This window comes from Melospiza georgiana, chromosome 4, assembly GCF_028018845.1.
Source record: "Melospiza georgiana isolate bMelGeo1 chromosome 4, bMelGeo1.pri, whole genome shotgun sequence".
Classification (NCBI taxonomy): domain Eukaryota; kingdom Metazoa; phylum Chordata; class Aves; order Passeriformes; family Passerellidae; genus Melospiza; species Melospiza georgiana.
Genome location: NC_080433.1, coordinates 24,782,327 through 24,804,493, shown reverse-complemented (window position 1 = coordinate 24,804,493; position 22,167 = coordinate 24,782,327).

The window sequence follows — 22,167 nt, the reverse complement described above, 5'->3', positions numbered from 1 at the left end:
GGTGGCACCAGTGCCAAGTCGGGCTGGTTTGATAGTACCAAGTGGCTCCTGCAAACTCCATCAAAATGTTGGCAGGCGTGTTTTGTTTTCCAGGGAACAGCGCCGTTGTTTGTGTTTGGGGGCCTGTGGCTGGGAGTGGCCGGCTGGCTCCTTAGAATCCACGATACGCAGCATGGTTCCCAGGCCCAAGGTGGCACCAGAGCCAAGACGGGCTGGTTTTATAACACCAAGTGGCTCCTGCAATCTGCCATCCAGAAGTGAGGCAGCTAAGTTTTGTTTGCCAGAAAAAAGGGCCGTGGTTTTTGTTTGGGGGCCTCTGGCTGGGAGTAGCCGGCTGGCTCCTTAAAATCCACAATAGGCAGGATGGTTCCCAGAGCCAAGGTGGCACCAGTGCCAAGCCGGGCTGGTTTGATAGTACCAAGTGGCTCCTGCAATCTGCCATCCAGAAGCGGGGTAGCTTAATTTTGTTTGTCAGGGAAACGGGCAGAGCTTTGTGTGTGGGGTCCTGTGGCTGGGAGTGGCCGGTTGGCTCCTTAGAATCCACGATACACAGGATGGTTCCCAGACCAGTGGTGGCACCAGTGCCAAGTTGGGCTGGTTTGATAGTACCAAGTGGCTCCTGCAATCTGCCATCAAAAGGTTGGCAGGCGAGTTTTGTTTACCAGAGTAAAGTGCCGTGGTTTGTTTTTGGGGGCCTATGGCTGAGAGTGGCCGGCTGGCCCCTGAAAATCCACAATAGGCAGGATGGTTCCCAGATCCAAGGTGGCACCAGTGCCAAGTCAGGCTGGTTTGATGGTGCAAAGTGGCTCCTGCAATCTGCCATCCAGACGCGGGGCAGCGGATTTTTGTTTGCTGGAGAAAAGTTCCGTGGTTTGTTTTTGGCGGTATACGGCTGGGCGTGGCCGGCTGGCTCCTTAAAAAGCTCGATACGCAGGATGGTTCCCTGACCCAATGTGGCATCAGTGCCAAGTCGGGCTGTTTTCGTAGTACCAAGTGCGTCCTGCAATTTGCCGTCCAGAAGAGGGGCAGTTGAGTTTTGTTTGCCCGAGAAAAGGACCGTGGTTTGTGTTTGGGGGCAAATGGCTGAGAGAGGCCGGCTGGCCCCCTTAAAATCCACGATAGGCAGGATGGTTCCCAGAGCCAAGGTGGCACCAGTGCCAAGTCGGGCTGGTTTGATAGTAATAAATAGCTCCTGCAATCTGCCATCCAGAAGCGGGGCAGCTTACTTTTGTTTGCCAGGGAAACGGGCCGAGGTTTGTGTCTGTGGGCCTATGGCTGGGAGTGACCGGCTGGATCCTGAAAAGCTACGATAGGCAGGATGGTGACCAGACCCATGGTGGCAGCAGTGCCAAGTTGGGCTGGTTTGATAGTACCAAGTGGCTCCTGCAATCTACCATCAAAAAGTTGGCAGGCTAATTTTGTTTTCCAGGCAAAAGCGCCGTTGTTTGTGTTTGGCGGCCTGTGGCTGGGAGTGGCCGCCTGGCGCCTTAGAATCTACGTTACGCAGCATGGTTCCCAGAGCCAAGGTGGCACCAGTGCCAAGTCGGGCTGGTTTGATAGTACCAAGTGTCTCCTGCAATCTGCCATCCAGAAGCGGGGTAGCTTACTTTTGTTTGCCAGGCAAACGGGCCGAGGTTTTTGGCTGGGGGCCTATGGCTGGGAGTGACCGGCTGGCTCCTGAAAAGCTACGATAGGCAGGATGGTGACCAGACCCATGGTGGCACCAGTGCCAAGTTGGGCTGGTTTGATAGTACTAAGCGGCTCCTGCAATCTGCCATCAAAAAGTTGGCAGGCGAGTTTTGTTTGCCAGGGAAAAGCGCCGTTGTTTGTGTTTGTTGGCCTGTGACCGGGAGTGGCCAGCTGGCTCCTTAGAATCCACGATACGCAGCATGGTTCCCAGACCAGAGGTGGCACCAGTGCCAAGTCGGGCTGGTTTGATGGTTCAAAGTGGCTCCTTCAATCTGCCATCCAGAAGCGGGGCAGCTTACTTTTGTTTGCCAGGGAATCGGGCAGAGCTTTGTGTCTGGGGCCTATGGCTGGGACTGACCGGCTGGCTCCTGAAAAGCTACGATAGGCAGGATGGTTACCAGACCCATGGAGGCACCAGTGCCAAGTTGGGCTGGTTTGATAGTACCAAGTGGTTCCTGAAATCTGCCATGCAGAAGCGGGACAGCTTACTTTTATTTACCATGGAAATGGGCCGAGCTTTGTGTCTGGGCGCCTGTGGCTGGGAGTGACCGGCTGGCTCCTGAAAAGCTACGATAGGCAGGATTGTGACAAGACCCATGGTGGCACCAGTGCCAAGTTGCGCTGGTTTGATAGCACGAAGTGGCTCCTGCAATCTGCCATCAAAAAGTTGGTAGGCGAGTTTTGTTTTCCAGGGAAAAGAGCCGTTGTTTTTGTTTGGGGGCCTGTGGCTGGGAGTGGCCGGCTGGCTCCTTAGAATCCACGATACGCAGGATGGTTCCCAGACCAGAGGTGGCACCAGTGCCAAGTTGGGCTGTTTTTGTAGTACCAAGTGCGTCCTGCAATTTGCCTTCCAGAAGAGGGGCAGTTGAGTTTTGTTTGCCAGAGAAAAGGGCCGTGGTTTGTGTTTGAGGGCATATGGCTGAGAGTGGCCGGCTGACACCACAAAATCCACAATAGGCAGGATGGTTCCCAGAGCCAAGGTGGCACCAGTGCCAAGTCGGGCTGGTTTGATAGTACCAAGTGGCTCCTGCAATCTGCCATCCAGAAGCGGGGCAGCTTACTTTTGTTTGCCAGGGAAACGGGCCGAGGTATTTGTCTGGGGCCCTATGGCAGGCAGTGACTGGCTGGCTCCTGAAAAGCTACGATAGGCAGGATGTTTACCAGACCCATGGTGGCACCAGTGCCAAGTTGGGCTAATTTGATAGTACCAAGTGGCTCCTGCAATCTTCCATCCAGAAGCGGGGCAGCTTACTTTTGTTTTCCATGGAAATGGGCCGAGGTTTCTGTCTGGGGGTCTATGGCTGGGAGTGACCTCCTGGCTCCTGAAAAGCTACGCTAGGCAGGATGGTGACCAGACCCATGGTGGCACCAGTGCCAAGTAGGGCTGGTTTGATAGTACCAAGTGGCTCCTGCAATCTGCCATCCAGAAGCGGTGCAGCTGAGTTTTGTTTGCCAGAGGAAAGGACCGTGGGTTGTGTTTGGGGGCCTATGGCTGGGAGTGGCCGTCTGTCTCAATAAAAAGATCGATACGCAGGATGGTTCCCAGACCCAAGGTGGCACCAGTGCCAAGTCGGGCTGTTTTTATATTACCAAGTGCGTCCTGCAATTTGCCATCCAGAAGAGGGGCAGTTGAGTTTTGTTTGCCAGGGAAAAGCACCGTTGTTTGTGTTTGGGGGCCTGTGGCTGGGTGTGGCCGGCTGGCGCCTTAGAATCTACGTTACGCAGCATGGTTCCCAGAGCCAAGGTGGCACCAGTGCCAAGTCGGGCTGGTTTGATAGTACCAAGTGGCTCCTGCAATCTGCCATCCTGAAGCGGGGCAGCTTACTTTTGTTTGCCAGGGAAACGGGCCGAGGTTTGTGACTGGGGACCTATGGCTGGGAGTGACCGGCTGGCACCTGGAAAGCTACAATAGGCAGGATGGTTACCAGACCCATGGTAGCAGCAGTGCCAAGTTGGGCTGGTTTGATAGTACCAAGTGGCTCCTGCAATCTGCCATCAAAAAGTTGGCAGGCGAGTTTTGTTTTCCAGGGAAAAGTGCCGTTGTTTGTGTTTGGGGGCCTGTGGCTGGGAGTGGCCGGCTGGCTCCTTTGAACCCAAGATACGCAGGATGGTTCCCAGACCCAAGCTGGCACCAGTGCCAAGTCGGCCTGCGGTTTTAGTATCAAGTTCATCCTGCAATTTGCCCTCCAGAAGAGGGGCAGTTGAGTTTTGTTTGCCAGAGAAACGGGCCGAGGTTTCTGTTTGGGGGCATATGGCTGAGAGTGGCCGGCTGGCCCCTGAAAATCCACGATAGGCAGGATGGTTCCCAGATCCGAGGTGGAACCAGTGCCAAGTCGGGCTGGTTTGATAGTCCCAAGTGTCTCCTGCAATCTGCCATCCAGAAGCGGGGCAGCTTACTTTTGTTTGCCAGAGAAATGGGCCTAGGTTTTTGTTTGGGGGCCTGTGGCTAGGAGTGGCCGGCTGGCTCCTAAGAATCCACGATACGCAGGATATTTCCCACACCCAAGGTGGCACCAGTGCCAAGTCGGGCTGGTTTGATAGTACCAAGTGGCTCCTGCAAACTCCATCAAAATGTTGGCAGGCGTGTTTTGTTTTCCAGGGAACAGCGCCGTTGATTTTGTTTGGGGGCCTGTGGCTGGGAGTGGCCGGCTGGCTCCTTAGAATCCACGATACGCAGCATGGTTCCCAGACCCAAGGTGGCACCAGAGCCAAGACGGGCTGGTTTTATAACACCAAGTGGCTCCTGCAATCTGCCATCCAGAAGTGAGGCAGCTAAGTTTTGTTTGCCAGAAAAAAGGGCCGTGGTTTTTGTTTGGGGGCCTCTGGCTGGGAGTAGCCGGCTGGCTCCTTAAAATCCACAATAGGCAGGATGGTTCCCAGAGCCAAGGTGGCACCAGTGCCAAGCCGGGCTGGTTTGATAGTACCAAGTGGCTCCTGCAATCTGCCATCCAGAAGCGGGGCAGCTGAGTTTTGTTTGCCAGAGAAAAGGGCCGTGGGTTGTGTTTGGGGGCATATGGCTGGGAGTGGCCACCTGGCTCCTTAAAATGCACGATATGCCGCATGGTAACCAGACGCAAGGTGGCACCAGTGCCAAGTCTGGCTGTTTTTGTAGTACCAAGTAGCTCCTGCAATTTGCCATCCAGAAGCGGGGCAGCTAAATTTTGTTTGCTAGAGAAAAGGGCTGTGGTTTGTGTTTGGGGGCCTATGGCTGAGAGTGGCCGGCTGGCCCCTGAAAATCAACGATAGGCAGGATGGTTCCCAGATACCAAGGTGGCACCAGTGCCAAGTAAGGCTGGTTGTATGATTCAAAGTGACTCCTGCAATCTACCATCCAGAAGCGGGGCAGCTGAGTTTTTTTTGCCAGAGAAAAGGTCCGTGGTTTGTTTTTGGGGCATACGGCTGGGAATTGCCGGCTGGCTCCTTAAAATGCTCGATACGCAGGATGGTTCCCAGACCCAAGGTGGCACCAGTGCCAAGTGGGACTCTTTTTGTAGTACCAAGTGTGTCCTGCAATTTGCCCTCCAGAAGAGGGGCAGTTGAGTTTTGTTTGCCAGAGAAAAGGGCCGAGGTTTGTGTTTGGGGGCCTATGGCTGGGAGTGACCGGCTGGCCCCTGAAAATCCACGATACGCAGGATGGTTCCCAGAGCCAAGGTGGTACCAATACCAAGTCGGGCTGGTTTGATAGCATCAAGTGGCTCCTGCAAACGGCCATCCAGAAGCGGGGCAGCTGAGTTTTGTTTGCCAGGGAAATGGGCCGTTGTTTGTGTTTGGGGGCCTGTGGCTGGGAGTGTTCGGCTGGTTCCTGAATATGTACGATACGCAGGATGGTTCCCAGATCCAAGGTGGCAGCAGTGCCATGTTGTGCTGGTGTGATAGTCCCAAGTGGCTCCTGCAATCTGCCATCCACAAGTGGGGCAGCTGATTTTTGTTTGCCAGAGAAAAGGTCCGTGGTTTGGTTTTGGGCGCATATGGCTCAGAGTGGCCGGCTGGCCCCTGAAAATCCACGATACACAGGATGGTTCCCAGATCCAAGGTGGCACCTGTGCCAAGTCGGGCTGATTTGATAGTACTAAGTAGCTCCTGCAATCTGCCATCCAGAAGCGGGGCAGCTTACTTTTGTTTGCCAGGGAAACGGGCCGTGGTTTGTGTTTGGGGGCCTATGGCTGAGAGTGACCGGCTGGCTCCTGAAAAGCTACAATAGGCAGGATGGTTACCAGACCCATGGTGGCACCAGTGCCAAGTTGGGCTGGTTTGATAGTACCAAGTGGCTCCTGCAATCTGCCATCCAGAAGCAGGGCAGCTGAGTTTTGTTTGCCAGAGAAAAGGGCCTTGGTTTCTGTTTGGGGGCATATGGCTGGGTGTGGCCAGCTGGCTCCTTAAAATGCACGTTATGCAAGATGGCTCCCAGACCCAAGGTGGCACCAGTGCCAAGTTGGGCTGGTTTGATAGCACCAAGTGGCTCCTGCAATCTTCCATGATCACGTGGAGAAATACTTTTTGGTTTCAGCCATATGCTCTTTCTTCTCTTCATCAACTTCTCTATCACCTCTCATCTGGTTCACATGCGCTGTCTTCAAGGTCCACAGGCTACTTTTCACAGAATCTTCTGGCCTGATGAAGTAAGAATGATGAATAGAACAGAGCTGGGATCTATTTTCCAGTTTGGATAAAATGCATTCTGCACACAAATCCAAGGAGAACGTGCTGCCCCGATGCCCAGAAAATCTTTCACTCCTGCTAGTGTTCTACGTCAACCGCAACTTAGTCTGAAAGAAAAGCTTTTTCTCTGAGAGCATCTGAGAGGTTTGCATGAAGCACTGATATCTGACATATGCAATTTTGAATAGGAGAGGAAAAAGAAAATGGCAAGGAGTTTTTAATTTTAGTGGTTTCAATTTTAATTTCCGTGCACTTTTTCAAAACTTGTCAGCTCAAATGCCCATCAACATCTTTTAGTCATCTGTAAGTCAGTATTCATATAAAATGTGCTTCAAATCCAAAGAATTTCAAATTTGCACTCCAAGCTTCTATGCCTAGATTTATGATTTCCTACACATATTAGATGAAAGGAAGGCCTTTTTTACTGTGGGAGTGCTGGAACACTGGAACAGGTTGCCCAGAGAAGTTGTGGGTGTCCCATCCCTGAAAGTATTCAAGGTCACCTTGGACGGGGCTTGGAGCAGCAACAAAGGAGAAGCTTGATGGTAGAGAAACAAAGTTGGACTATAGAAGAAACTCGGATTGAAGTATAGGATCAAGTTTTCTCTCAGCTCTTGGGGTAAATTCAAAGTTGTACAAAATGACATTTATCTGTGCTATTCACTACTGTAACAGAAAGTTTCATGAAAACTGTACAGAAGATAGTAAATTTTAAAAGAGATAAGAATTACAGCATAAAATCCATGGGATAGGTTACAACATGAGACACTCTCTAAGAGAAAATCTCTGTGTTTCAGCACTTCATCGGGGTAAGATTTCATGAAGTGCCAAAGAAGGCGGCAAAATATCATTCGGGACATTATTTACTGGAATTCAGCCTGGCCATTAGTAGGAACTGCCTTTGAACATATCATGTAGATATACCACACACACTTTCCCTTCACTGAAAAATTACTGTTTACAACAAATAAGCAATTGACGATCAAAATTGATTGAAAGCATCTTAAACATGTCAAGTATTTCATTGTAGATGATCTGTGATCCAAATGCTTCTTCCACCTTCGAGAGGGACAGAAGAATTCTTCCATATCATGATGGTTTAAAATTGTATCAACCAATGTTTTCTGCTGAAAAGATATCATCTATTTTTTTCTATTTTTGGAAGAAAATATTCCTAGACATACAACAGGTGAGAACTAAGTAATTTTAAAGAAACAAATGAAATGAAAATATTCTGTAAATAGAATGAAATGAAAAGCTGTGTTTTAAATAGGAGCTAAATATTAAACAGAATTTTTGTACCAGGCATTTGAATTACTGCACCAGCTCTTTTGCCCATCAAGAGAGGCATTTAGCATTTCAGTCTTTTCCAAGGAGTTCATGATCTGCTATGCTGATCTCTGTGTGTGCCTAGGTGTGTGTGGAGGGGGGGGCATATGAAGGGGAGTGTGTATGTTTGCTTTACAATTGTTGTGGCAGATTCATGCCTCAGCTCCACATTTTGTTTTAAAAAGGTCACACCGAGTGGATATGAAGTTTACTATCAACAAGAGATCGATTCCCAAATCATCCATTTGACTCTCCCTTATAAATCATGTGCTTTGTTGCATATTTTATCAAATATACTTTCAAGCCAGATGGAGGAAGGAGGATGTGGGAATCCCTCCACCATCTTGCAACTTTTATGTAAGTAGGTTTTCAAGAAAATCATCATTTCTCTTTTAAATATGTCTGGAACAGGCATGATGGTAGTGTCAACCTGTTGGAGTTTTTGTTGCTGGAAGAAGTTGTACAAAAGGATTGGTTTTTACATTGACCAGTTACTGAATCAAGCGCAGGAATACATTGGAAATTTAGCTGGGGGTTCCTTTTCCCAGCAGACTACTTCTAGAACGAGCTTGTACACTGAAGCTGACTCTTTTGCTCTCTTTTTGTTTCTTTCCTATTTTCTTGGCTTCTTTGCCACTATCTAGACAATTTTGGAACTTTGTTCCCAACTAAAATGGTTTCAATAGTCTGATTGTGATCATACATTTTTACAAGGAATTTTTAAAATCTTTCCTCGAGTCCAGAAAGTCAAGGACTTAGATCTTTTTCTTCCCTTATCAATATTGCCATGAAATTGATAAATAAAGACCAACTCTTTATTTTTGTTTTTAACCCACGTAGATAATTCCCATCCATTAATCCATTTTGTGGACCAATAGTTGCCATTCTGATGGAAGCTGTCACTTCTTAACAATAGGCATTCTGTGACTATGTTGACAGCACTTTGGGTGAAGATCCTAACTGGTCTTAGATATACATAGGGAGAAATTTGCTCAGCCAGTGTCAGTCTTAAGCATGCGTATCAGAAGATCTTTCTAGAGCTGGGAATTTTCCCATGAAAGGGATTCAGTTAGGGAAGAGACACTTGTGCCAGAGTTTTACATTCTTCTTGAACACTGCTTAAGGAACTTAGATGCCATGTCCATTTGGATCTCTGTCTGCACAGAACTTTGTCATGCCAGTGCTTGAAATGCATCTTGAAGAGAATTCACTAGCACAGAATGAAAGAGAGTGGAAGGGGTTGGTGGGGCTAACCAGGCCCAACCCCCCTGCCTAAACCAGGATACCTAGAGCCTCTTGCCCAGGATTCTATCTGGGTGTACTTTTAATGTCTTCAAAGATCCAGGCTCCACAATCTTTCTGGGCAGTCTGTGCCGTGGTTCAGTCACCCTGACAGTAAAGAAACATTTACTGATGTTCAAAGGCAATCTCCTGTATTTCAGTGCGTGCCCACTGCCTCTTGTCTTTTCCCTCAGCATCACTGAAAAGACACTGATTCCCTCCCCTTTGCACTATTGCTTCCATATGTATGTGTGATGCCATGTAGAGGTATGTCAAAAACCTCCCTGAAGCCCAGGCAGATAATATTCCCTTCATCTACCAGTCAAGTTGATTCATCAGAGGAGTTTAAAGTGATGTTCAGCATGAAATTCCCCTGAAAAATCATGCTAACTACATTATTTGGTCATCTTTCATGTGCCTGGCAAGGATTTCCAGGAAGAGCTGCTCCATCAACTTCCTGGGGATAAAAAAGAGGATGGCTGGTTTGTACTATCGCGACTCCTCTTAATTGCCTTTTTTGAAGATGGGTGTCATTTGCTAACATCCACTCTTTAGCCTCTCTTGTCGTCTACATCTTAGCAAAACGCTTTCCCACTATGTCTGGCTAGGAAAAACTGTGCCAGCACAGAAAACATCTCCCATCGTGTTCTAGACGTTGCACGGATGTCTGCCAAGTGTTTAGCAGGAAGAAAAGAAAAGTTGTCCAAAACAGCTTCCAATCGAATGTTCATGTGATTGGAAAAGTCAGGAGAGTGCAAAGGTACTGTTTTCTATCAGTTGGCAAGGTGCGCACACAATCCCAGTGTTGTACAGCTTGCTTCTTCACCTTCCCGAAGCTGCCGCTCTCGCCGGCTGCCGGAGCCCAAGAAGCGGCTTCTTCGCGCAAAGACGATTGTGCCGCTCACAGTGCTCTCCTTAGCGCGGCTTCTGCCGAAAGACGCCCGGCAGCGGCTCTTACCTCCGGAGAGCATCCTACCTTCGTCTTTAGCTCCTCTTCTCATCTACCTCTCGGCAAAACGCTTTTCCACTATGTCTGGCTAGGAAAAACTGTGCCAGTACAGAAAACATCTCCCATCGTGTTCTAGAAGTTGCACGGATGTCTGCCAAGTGTTTGGCAGGAAGAAAAGAAAAGTTGTCCAAAACAGCTTCCAATCGAATGTTCATGTGATTGGAAAAGTCAGGAGAGTGCAAAGGTACTGTTTTCTATCAGTTGGCAAGGTGCGCACACAATCCCAGTGTTGTACAGCTTGCTTCTTCACCTTCCCGAAGCTGCCGCTCTCGCCGGCTGTCGGAGCCCAAGAAGCGGCTTCTTCGCGCAAAGACGATTGTGCCGCTCACAGTGCTCTCCTTAGCGCGGCTACTGCCGAAAGACGCCCGGCAGCGGCTCTTACCTCCGGAGAGCGGCAGCTTCGGGAAGGTGAAGATGCAAGCTGTACAGCACTGGGATTGTGTGCGCACCTTGCCAACTGATAGAAAACAGTACCTTTGCACTCTCCTGACTTTTCCAATCACATGAACATTCGATTGGAAGCTGTTTTGGACAACTTTTCTTTTCTTCCTGCCAAACACTTGGCAGACATCCGTGCAACTTCTAGAACACGATGGGAGATGTTTTCTGTGCTGGCACAGTTTTTCCTAGCCAGACATAGTGGGAAAGCGTTTTGCTAAGATGTAGACTACAAAAGACGCGAAAGACGAAGGTAGGATGCTCTCCGGAGGTAAGAGCCGCTGCCGGGCGTCTTTCGGCAGAAGCCGCGCTAAGGAGAGCACTGTGAGCGGCACAATCGTCTTTGCGCGAAGAAGCCGCTTCTTGGGCTCCGGCAGCCGGCGAGAGCGGCAGCTTCGGGAAGGTGAAGAAGCAAGCTGTACAGCACTGGGATTGTGTGCGCACCTTGCCAACTGATAGAAAACAGTACCTTTGCACTCTCCTGACTTTTCCAATCACATGAACATTCGATTGGAAGCTGTTTTGGACAACTTTTCTTTTCTTCCTGCCAAACACTTGGCAGACATCCGTGCAACTTCTAGAACACGATGGGAGATGTTTTCTGTGCTGGCACAGTTTTTCCTAGCCAGACATAGTGGGAAAGCGTTTTGCTAAGATGTAGACTACAAAAGACGCGAAAGACGAAGGTAGGATGCTCTCCGGAGGTAAGAGCCGCTGCCGGGCGTCTTTCGGCAGAAGCCGCGCTAAGGAGAGCACTGTGAGCGGCACAATCGTCTTTGCGCGAAGAAGCCGCTTCTTGGGCTCCGGCAGCCGGCGAGAGCGGCAGCTTCGGGAAGGTGAAGAAGCAAGCTGTACAACACTGGGATTGTGTGCGCACCTTGCCAACTGATAGAAAACAGTACCTTTGCACTCTCCTGACTTTTCCAATCACATGAACATTCGATTGGAAGCTGTTTTGGACAACTTTTCTTTTCTTGCCGCCAAACACTTGGCAGACATCCGTGCAACTTCTAGAACACGATGGGAGATGTTTTCTGTGCTGGCACAGTTTTTCCTAGCCAGACATAGTGGGAAAGCGTTTTGCTAAGATGTAGACTACAAAAGACGCGAAAGACGAAGGTAGGATGCTCTCCGGAGGTAAGAGCCGCTGCCGGGCGTCTTTCGGCAGAAGCCGCGCTAAGGAGAGCACTGTGAGCGGCACAATCGTCTTTGCGCGAAGAAGCCGCTTCTTGGGCTCCGACAGCCGGCGAGAGCGGCAGCTTCGGGAAGGTGAAGAAGCAAGCTGTACAACACTGGGATTGTGTGCGCACCTTGCCAACTGATAGAAAACAGTACCTTTGCACTCTCCTGACTTTTCCAATCACATGAACATTCGATTGGAAGCTGTTTTGGACAACTTTCCTTTTCTTCCTGCCAAACACTTGGCAGACATCCGTGCAACTTCTAGAACACGATGGGAGATGTTTTCTGTACTGGCACAGTTTTTCCTAGCCAGACATAGTGGAAAAGCGTTTTGCTAAGATGTAGACTACAGAAGACGCGAAAGACGAAGGTAGGATGCTCTCCGGAGGTAAGAGCCGCTGCCGGGCGTCTTTCGGCAGAAGCCGCGCTAAGGAGAGCACTGTGAGCGGCACAATCGTCTTTGCGCGAAGAAGCCGCTTCTTGGGCTCCGGCAGCCGGCGAGAGCGGCAGCTTCGGGAAGGTGAAGAAGCAAGCTGTACAACACTGGGATTGTGTGCGCACCTTGCCAACTGATAGAAAACAGTACCTTTGCACTCTCCTGACTTTTCCAATCACATGAACATTCGATTGGAAGCTGTTTTGGACAACTTTTCTTTTCTTCCTGCCAAACACTTGGCATACATCTCTGCAACTTCTAGAACACGATGGGAGATGTTTTCTGTGCTGGCACAGTTTTCCCTAGCCAGACATAGTGGGAAAGCGTTTTGCTAAGATGTAGACTACAGAAGACGCGAAAGACGAAGGTAGGATGCTCTCCGGAGGTAAGAGCCGCTGCCGGGCGTCTTTCGGCAGAAGCCGCGCTAAGGAGAGCACTGTGAGCGGCACAATCGTCTTTGCGCGAAGAAGCCGCTTCTTGGGCTCCGGCAGCCGGCGAGAGCGGCAGCTTCGGGAAGGTGAAGAAGCAAGCTGTACAACACTGGGATTGTGTGCGCACCTTGCCAACTGATAGAAAACAGTACCTTTGCACTCTCCTGACTTTTCCAATCACATGAACATTCGATTGGAAGCTGTTTTGGACAACTTTTCTTTTCTTCCTGCCAAACACTTGGCAGACATCCGTGCAACTTCTAGAACACGATGGGAGATGTTTTCTGTGCTGGCACAGTTTTTCCTAGCCAGACATAGTGGGAAAGCGTTTTGCTAAGATGTAGACTACAAAAGACGCGAAAGACGAAGGTAGGCTGCTCTCCGGAGGTAAGAGCCGCTGCCGGGCGTCTTTCGGCAGAAGCCGCGCTAAGGAGAGCACTGTGAGCGGCACAATCGTCTTTGCGCGAAGAAGCCGCTTCTTGGGCTCCGGCAGCCGGCGAGAGCGGCAGCTTCGGGAAGGTGAAGAAGCAAGCTGTACAACACTGGGATTGTGTGCGCACCTTGCCAACTGATAGAAAACAGTACCTTTGCACTCTCCTGACTTTTCCAATCACATGAACATTCGATTGGAAGCTGTTTTGGACAACTTTTCTTTTCTTCCTGCCAAACACTTGGCAGACATCCGTGCAACTTCTAGAACACGATGGGAGATGTTTTCTGTGCTGGCACAGTTTTTCCTAGCCAGATATAGTGGGAAAGCGTTTTGCCGAGAGGTAGATGAGAAGAGGAGCTAAAGACGAAGGTAGGATGCTCTCCGGAGGTAAGAGCCGCTGCCGGGCGTCTTTCGGCAGAAGCCGCGCTAAGGAGAGCACTGTGAGCGGCACAATCGTCTTTGCGCGAAGAAGCCGCTTCTTGGGCTCCGGCAGCCGGCGAGAGCGGCAGCTTCGGGAAGGTGAAGAAGCAAGCTGTACAACACTGGGATTGTGTGCGCACCTTGCCAACTGATAGAAAACAGTACCTTTGCACTCTCCTGACTTTTCCAATCACATGAACATTCGATTGGAAGCTGTTTTGGACAACTTTTCTTTTCTTCCTGCCAAACACTTGGCAGACATCCGTGCAACTTCTAGAACACGATGGGAGATGTTTTCTGTGCTGGCACAGTTTTCCCTAGCCAGACATAGTGGGAAAGCGTTTTGCTAAGATGTAGACTACAAAAGACGCGAAAGACGAAGGTAGGATGCTCTCCGGAGGTAAGAGCCGCTGCCGGGCGTCTTTCGGCAGAAGCCGCGCTAAGGAGAGCACTGTGAGCGGCACAATCGTCTTTGCGCGAAGAAGCCGCTTCTTGGGCTCCGGCAGCCGGCGAGAGCGGCAGCTTCGGGAAGGTGAAGAAGCAAGCTGTACAACACTGGGATTGTGTGCGCACCTTGCCAACTGATAGAAAACAGTACCTTTGCACTCTCCTGACTTTTCCAATCACATGAACATTCGATTGGAAGCTGTTTTGGACAACTTTCCTTTTCTTCCTGCCAAACACTTGGCAGACATCCGTGCAACTTCTAGAACACGATGGGAGATGTTTTCTGTGCTGGCACAGTTTTTCCTAGCCAGACATAGTGGAAAAGCGTTTTGCTAAGATTTAGACTACAGAAGACGCGAAAGACGAAGGTAGGATGCTCTCCGGAGGTAAGAGCCGCTGCCGGGCGTCTTTCGGCAGAAGCCGCGCTAAGGAGAGCACTGTGAGCGGCACAATCGTCTTTGCGCGAAGAAGCCGCTTCTTGGGCTCCGGCAGCCGGCGAGAGCGGCAGCTTCGGGAAGGTGAAGAAGCAAGCTGTACAACACTGGGATTGTGTGCGCACCTTGCCAACTGATAGAAAACAGTACCTTTGCACTCTCCTGACTTTTCCAATCACATGAACATTCGATTGGAAGCTGTTTTGGACAACTTTTCTTTTCTTCCTGCCAAACACTTGGCAGACATCCGTGCAACTTCTAGAACACGATGGGAGATGTTTTCTGTGCTGGCACAGTTTTCCCTAGCCAGACATAGTGGGAAAGCGTTTTGCTAAGATGTAGACTACAGAAGACGCGAAAGACGAAGGTAGGATGCTCTCCGGAGGTAAGAGCCGCTGCCGGGCGTCTTTCGGCAGAAGCCGCGCTAAGGAGAGCACTGTGAGCGGCACAATCGTCTTTGCGCGAAGAAGCCGCTTCTTGGGCTCCGGCAGCCGGCGAGAGCGGCAGCTTCGGGAAGGTGAAGAAGCAAGCTGTACAACACTGGGATTGTGTGCGCACCTTGCCAACTGATAGAAAACAGTACCTTTGCACTCTCCTGACTTTTCCAATCACATGAACATTCGATTGGAAGCTGTTTTGGACAACTTTTCTTTTCTTCCTGCCAAACACTTGGCAGACATCCGTGCAACTTCTAGAACACGATGGGAGATGTTTTCTGTGCTGGCACAGTTTTCCCTAGCCAGACATAGTGGGAAAGCGTTTTGCTAAGATGTAGACTACAAAAGACGCGAAAGACGAAGGTAGGATGCTCTCCGGAGGTAAGAGCCGCTGCCGGGCGTCTTTCGGCAGAAGCCGCGCTAAGGAGAGCACTGTGAGCGGCACAATCGTCTTTGCGCGAAGAAGCCGCTTCTTGGGCTCCGGCAGCCGGCGAGAGCGGCAGCTTCGGGAAGGTGAAGAAGCAAGCTGTACAACACTGGGATTGTGTGCGCACCTTGCCAACTGATAGAAAACAGTACCTTTGCACTCTCCTGACTTTTCCAATCACATGAACATTCGATTGGAAGCTGTTTTGGACAACTTTCCTTTTCTTCCTGCCAAACACTTGGCAGACATCCGTGCAACTTCTAGAACACGATGGGAGATGTTTTCTGTGCTGGCACAGTTTTTCCTAGCCAGACATAGTGGAAAAGCGTTTTGCTAAGATTTAGACTACAGAAGACGCGAAAGACGAAGGTAGGATGCTCTCCGGAGGTAAGAGCCGCTGCCGGGCGTCTTTCGGCAGAAGCCGCGCTAAGGAGAGCACTGTGAGCGGCACAATCGTCTTTGCGCGAAGAAGCCGCTTCTTGGGCTCCGGCAGCCGGCGAGAGCGGCAGCTTCGGGAAGGTGAAGAAGCAAGCTGTACAACACTGGGATTGTGTGCGCACCTTGCCAACTGATAGAAAACAGTACCTTTGCACTCTCCTGACTTTTCCAATCACATGAACATTCGATTGGAAGCTGTTTTGGACAACTTTTCTTTTCTTCCTGCCAAACACTTGGCAGACATCCGTGCAACTTCTAGAACACGATGGGAGATGTTTTCTGTGCTGGCACAGTTTTCCCTAGCCAGACATAGTGGGAAAGCGTTTTGCTAAGATGTAGACTACAGAAGACGCGAAAGACGAAGGTAGGATGCTCTCCGGAGGTAAGAGCCGCTGCCGGGCGTCTTTCGGCAGAAGCCGCGCTAAGGAGAGCACTGTGAGCGGCACAATCGTCTTTGCGCGAAGAAGCCGCTTCTTGGGCTCCGGCAGCCGGCGAGAGCGGCAGCTTCGGGAAGGTGAAGAAGGAAGCTGTACAACACTGGGATTGTGTGCACACCTTGCCAACTGATAGAAAACAGTACCTTTGCACTCTCCTGACTTTTCCAATCACATGAACATTCGATTGGAAGCTGTTTTGGACAACTTTTCTTTTCTTCCTGCCAAACACTTGGCAGACATCCGTGCAACTTCTAGAACACGATGGGAGATGTTTTCTGTGCTGGCACAGTTTTTCCTAGCCAGACATAGTGGGAAAGCGTTTTGCTAAGATGTAGACTACAAAAGACGCGAAAGACGAAGGTAGGCTGCTCTCCGGAGGTAAGAGCCGCTGCCGGGCGTCTTTCGGCAGAAGCCGCGCTAAGGAGAGCACTGTGAGCGGCACAATCGTCTTTGCGCGAAGAAGCCGCTTCTTGGGCTCCGGCAGCCGGCGAGAGCGGCAGCTTCGGGAAGGTGAAGAAGCAAGCTGTACAACACTGGGATTGTGTGCGCACCTTGCCAACTGATAGAAAACAGTACCTTTGCACTCTCCTGACTTTTCCAATCACATGAACATTCGATTGGAAGCTGTTTTGGACAACTTTTCTTTTCTTCCTGCCAAACACTTGGCAGACATCTCTGCAACTTCTAGAACACGATGGGAGATGTTTTCTGTGCTGGCACAGTTTTTCCTAGCCAGATATAGTGGGAAAGCGTTTTGCCGAGAGGTAGATGAGAAGAGGAGCTAAAGACGAAGGTAGGATGCTCTCCGGAGGTAAGAGCCGCTGCCGGGCGTCTTTCGGCAGAAGCCGCGCTAAGGAGAGCACTGTGAGCGGCACAATCGTCTTTGCGCGAAGAAGCCGCTTCTTGGGCTCCGGCAGCCGGCGAGAGCGGCAGCTTCGGGAAGGTGAAGAAGCAAGCTGTACAACACTGGGATTGTGTGCGCACCTTGCCAACTGATAGAAAACAGTACCTTTGCACTCTCCTGACTTTTCCAATCACATGAACATTCGATTGGAAGCTGTTTTGGACAACTTTTCTTTTCTTCCTGCCAAACACTTGGCAGACATCCGTGCAACTTCTAGAACACGATGGGAGATGTTTTCTGTGCTGGCACAGTTTTTCCTAGCCAGACATAGTGGGAAAGCGTTTTGCTAAGATGTAGACTACAAAGGACGCGAAAGACGAAGGTAGGATGCTCTCCGGAGGTAAGAGCCGCTGCCAGGCGTCTTTCGGCAGAAGCCGCGCTAAGGAGAGCACTGTGAGCGGCACAATCGTCTTTGCGCGAAGAAGCCGCTTCTTGGGCTCCGGCAGCCGGCGAGAGCGGCAGCTTCGGGAAGGTGAAGAAGCAAGCTGTACAGCACTGGGATTGTGTGCGCACCTTGCCAACTGATAGAAAACAGTACCTTTGCACTCTCCTGACTTTTCCAATCACATGAACATTCGATTGGAAGCTGTTTTGGACAACTTTTCTTTTCTTCCTGCCAAACACTTGGCAGACATCCGTGCAACGTCTAGAACACGATGGGAGATGTTTTCTGTGCTGGCACAGTTTTTCCTAGCCAGACATAGTGGGAAAGCGTTTTGCCGAGAGGTAGATGAGAAGAGGAGCTAAAGACGAAGGTAGGATGCTCTCCGGAGGTAAGAGCCGCTGCCGGGCGTCTTTCGGCAGAAGCCGCGCTAAGGAGAGCACTGTGAGCGGCACAATCGTCTTTGCGCGAAGAAGCCGCTTCTTGGGCTCCGGCAGCCGGCGAGAGCGGCAGCTTCGGGAAGGTGAAGAAGCAAGCTGTACAACACTGGGATTGTGTGCGCACCTTGCCAACTGATAGAAAACAGTACCTTTGCACTCTCCTGACTTTTCCAATCACATGAACATTCGATTGGAAGCTGTTTTGGACAACTTTTCTTTTCTTCCTGCCAAACACTTGGCAGACATCCGTGCAACTTCTAGAACACGATGGGAGATGTTTTCTGTGCTGGCACAGTTTTTCCTAGCCAGATATAGTGGAAAAGCGTTTTGCTAAGATGTAGACTACAAAAGACGCGAAAGACGAAGGTAGGATGCTCTCCGGAGGTAAGAGCCGCTGCCGGGCGTCTTTCGGCAGAAGCCGCGCTAAGGAGAGCACTGTGAGCGGCACAATCGTCTTTGCGCGAAGAAGCCGCTTCTTGGGCTCCGGCAGCCGGCGAGAGCGGCAGCTTCGGGAAGGTGAAGAAGCAAGCTGTACAGCACTGGGATTGTGTGCGCACCTTGCCAACTGATAGAAAACAGTACCTTTGCACTCTCCTGACTTTTCCAATCACATGAACATTCGATTGGAAGCTGTTTTGGACAACTTTTCTTTTCTTCCTGCCAAACACTTGGCAGACATCCGTGCAACGTCTAGAACACGATGGGAGATGTTTTCTGTGCTGGCACAGTTTTTCCTAGCCAGACATAGTGGGAAAGCGTTTTGCTAAGATGTAGACGACAAGAGAGGCTAAAGAGTGGATGTTAGCAAATGACACCCATCTTCAAAAAAGGCAATTAAGAGGAGTCGCGATAGTACAAACCAGCCATCCTCTTTTTTATCCCCAGGAAGTTGATGGAGCAGCTCTTCCTGGAAATCCTTGCCAGGCACATGAAAGATGACCAAATAATGTAGTTAGCATGATTTTTCAGGGGAATTTCATGCTGAACATCACTTTAAACTCCTCTGATGAATCAACTTGACTGGTAGATGAAGGGAATATTATCTGCCTGGGCTTCAGGGAGGTTTTTGACATACCTCTACATGGCATCACACATACATATGGAAGCAATAGTGCAAAGGGGAGGGAATCAGTGTCTTTTCAGTGATGCTGAGGGAAAAGACAAGAGGCAGTGGGCACGCACTGAAATACAGGAGATTGCCTTTGAACATCAGTAAATGTTTCTTTACTGTCAGGGTGACTGAACCACGGCACAGACTGCCCAGAAAGATTGTGGAGCCTGGATCTTTGAAGACATTAAAAGTACACCCAGATAGAATCCTGGGCAAGAGGCTCTAGGTATCCTGGTTTAGGCAGGGGGGTTGGGCCTGGTTAGCCCCACCAACCCCTTCCACTCTCTTTCATTCTGTGCTAGTGAATTCTCTTCAAGATGCATTTCAAGCACTGGCATGACAAAGTTCTGTGCAGACAGAGATCCAAATGGACATGGCATCTAAGTTCCTTAAGCAGTGTTCAAGAAGAATGTAAAACTCTGGCACAAGTGTCTCTTCCCTAACTGAATCCCTTTCATGGGAAAATTCCCAGCTCTAGAAAGATCTTCTGATACGCATGCTTAAGACTGACACTGGCTGAGCAAATTTCTCCCTATGTATATCTAAGACCAGTTAGGATCTTCACCCAAAGTGCTGTCAACATAGTCACAGAATGCCTATTGTTAAGAAGTGACAGCTTCCATCAGAATGGCAACTATTGGTCCACAAAATGGATTAATGGATGGGAATTATCTACGTGGGTTAAAAACAAAAATAAAGAGTTGGTCTTTATTTATCAATTTCATGGCAATATTGATAAGGGAAGAAAAAGATCTAAGTCCTTGACTTTCTGGACTCGAGGAAAGATTTTAAAAATTCCTTGTAAAAATGTATGATCACAATCAGACTATTGAAACCATTTTAGTTGGGAACAAAGTTCCAAAATTGTCTAGATAGTGGCAAAGAAGCCAAGAAAATAGGAAAGAAACAAAAAGAGAGCAAAAGAGTCAGCTTCAGTGTACAAGCTCGTTCTAGAAGTAGTCTGCTGGGAAAAGGAACCCCCAGCTAAATTTCCAATGTATTCCTGCGCTTGATTCAGTAACTGGTCAATGTAAAAACCAATCCTTTTGTACAACTTCTTCCAGCAACAAAAACTCCAACAGGTTGACACTACCATCATGCCTGTTCCAGACATATTTAAAAGAGAAATGATGATTTTCTTGAAAACCTACTTACATAAAAGTTGCAAGATGGTGGAGGGATTCCCACATCCTCCTTCCTCCATCTGGCTTGAAAGTATATTTGATAAAATATGCAACAAAGCACATGATTTATAAGGGAGAGTCAAATGGATGATTTGGGAATCGATCTCTTGTTGATAGTAAACTTCATATCCACTCGGTGTGACCTTTTTAAAACAAAATGTGGAGCTGAGGCATGAATCTGCCACAACAATTGTAAAGCAAACATACACACTCCCCTTCATATGCCCCCCCCTCCACACACACCTAGGCACACACAGAGATCAGCATAGCAGATCATGAACTCCTTGGAAAAGACTGAAATGCTAAATGCCTCTCTTGATGGGCAAAAGAGCTGGTGCAGTAATTCAAATGCCTGGTACAAAAATTCTGTTTAATATTTAGCTATTATTTAAAACACAGCTTTTCATTTCATTCTATTTACAGAATATTTTCATTTCATTTGTTTCTTTAAAATTACTTAGTTCTCACCTGTTGTATGTCTAGGAATATTTTCTTCCAAAAATAGAAAAAAATAGATGATATCTTTTCAGCAGAAAACATTGGTTGATACAATTTTAAACCATCATGATATGGAAGAATTCTTCTGTCCCTCTCGAAGGTGGAAGAAGCATTTGGATCACAGATCATCTACAATGAAATACTTGACATGTTTAAGATGCTTTCAATCAATTTTGATCGTCAATTGCTTATTTGTTGTAAACAGTAATTTTTCAGTGAAGGGAAAGTGTGTGTGGTATATCTACATGATATGTTCAAAGGCAGTTCCTACTAATGGCCAGGCTGAATTCCAGTAAATAATGTCCCGAATGATATTTTGCCGCCTTCTTTGGCACTTCATGAAATCTTACCCCGATGAAGTGCTGAAACACAGAGATTTTCTCTTAGAGAGTGTCTCATGTTGTAACCTATCCCATGGATTTTATGCTGTAATTCTTATCTCTTTTAAAATTTACTATCTTCTGTACAGTTTTCATGAAACTTTCTGTTACAGTAGTGAATAGCACAGATAAATGTCATTTTGTACAACTTTGAATTTACCCCAAGAGCTGAGAGAAAACTTGATCCTATACTTCAATCCGAGTTTCTTCTATAGTCCAACTTTGTTTCTCTACCATCAAGCTTCTCCTTTGTTGCTGCTCCAAGCCCCGTCCAAGGTGACCTTGAATACTTTCAGGGATGGGACACCCACAACTTCTCTGGGCAACCTGTTCCAGTGTTCCAGCACTCCCACAGTAAAAAAGGCCTTCCTTTCATCTAATATGTGTAGGAAATCATAAATCTAGGCATAGAAGCTTGGAGTGCAAATTTGAAATTCTTTGGATTTGAAGCACATTTTATATGAATACTGACTTACAGATGACTAAAAGATGTTGATGGGCATTTGAGCTGACAAGTTTTGAAAAAGTGCACGGAAATTAAAATTGAAACCACTAAAATTAAAAACTCCTTGCCATTTTCTTTTTCCTCTCCTATTCAAAATTGCATATGTCAGATATCAGTGCTTCATGCAAACCTCTCAGATGCTCTCAGAGAAAAAGCTTTTCTTTCAGACTAAGTTGCGGTTGACGTAGAACACTAGCAGGAGTGAAAGATTTTCTGAGCATCGGGGCAGCACGTTCTCCTTGGATTTGTGTGCAGAATGCATTTTATCCAAACTGGAAAATAGATCCCAGCTCTGTTCTATTCATCATTCTTACTTCATCAGGCCAGAAGATTCTGTGAAAAGTAGCCTGTGGACCTTGAAGACAGCGCATGTGAACCAGATGAGAGGTGATAGAGAAGTTGATGAAGAGAAGAAAGAGCATATGGCTGAAACCAAAAAGTATTTCTCCACGTGATCATGGAAGATTGCAGGAGCCACTTGGTGCTATCAAACCAGCCCAACTTGGCACTGGTGCCACCTTGGGTCTGGGAGCCATCTTGCATAACGTGCATTTTAAGGAGCCAGCTGGCCACACCCAGCCATATGCCCCCAAACAGAAACCAAGGCCCTTTTCTCTGGTAAACAAAACTCAGCTGCCCTGCTTCTGGATGGCAGATTGCAGGAGCCACTTGGTACTATCAAACCAGCCCAACTTGGCACTGGTGCCACCATGGGTCTGGTAACCATCCTGCCTATTGTAGCTTTTCAGGAGCCAGCCGGTCACTCTCAGCCATAGGCCCCCAAACACAAACCACGGCCCGTTTCCCTGGCAAACAAAAGTAAGCTGCCCCGCTTC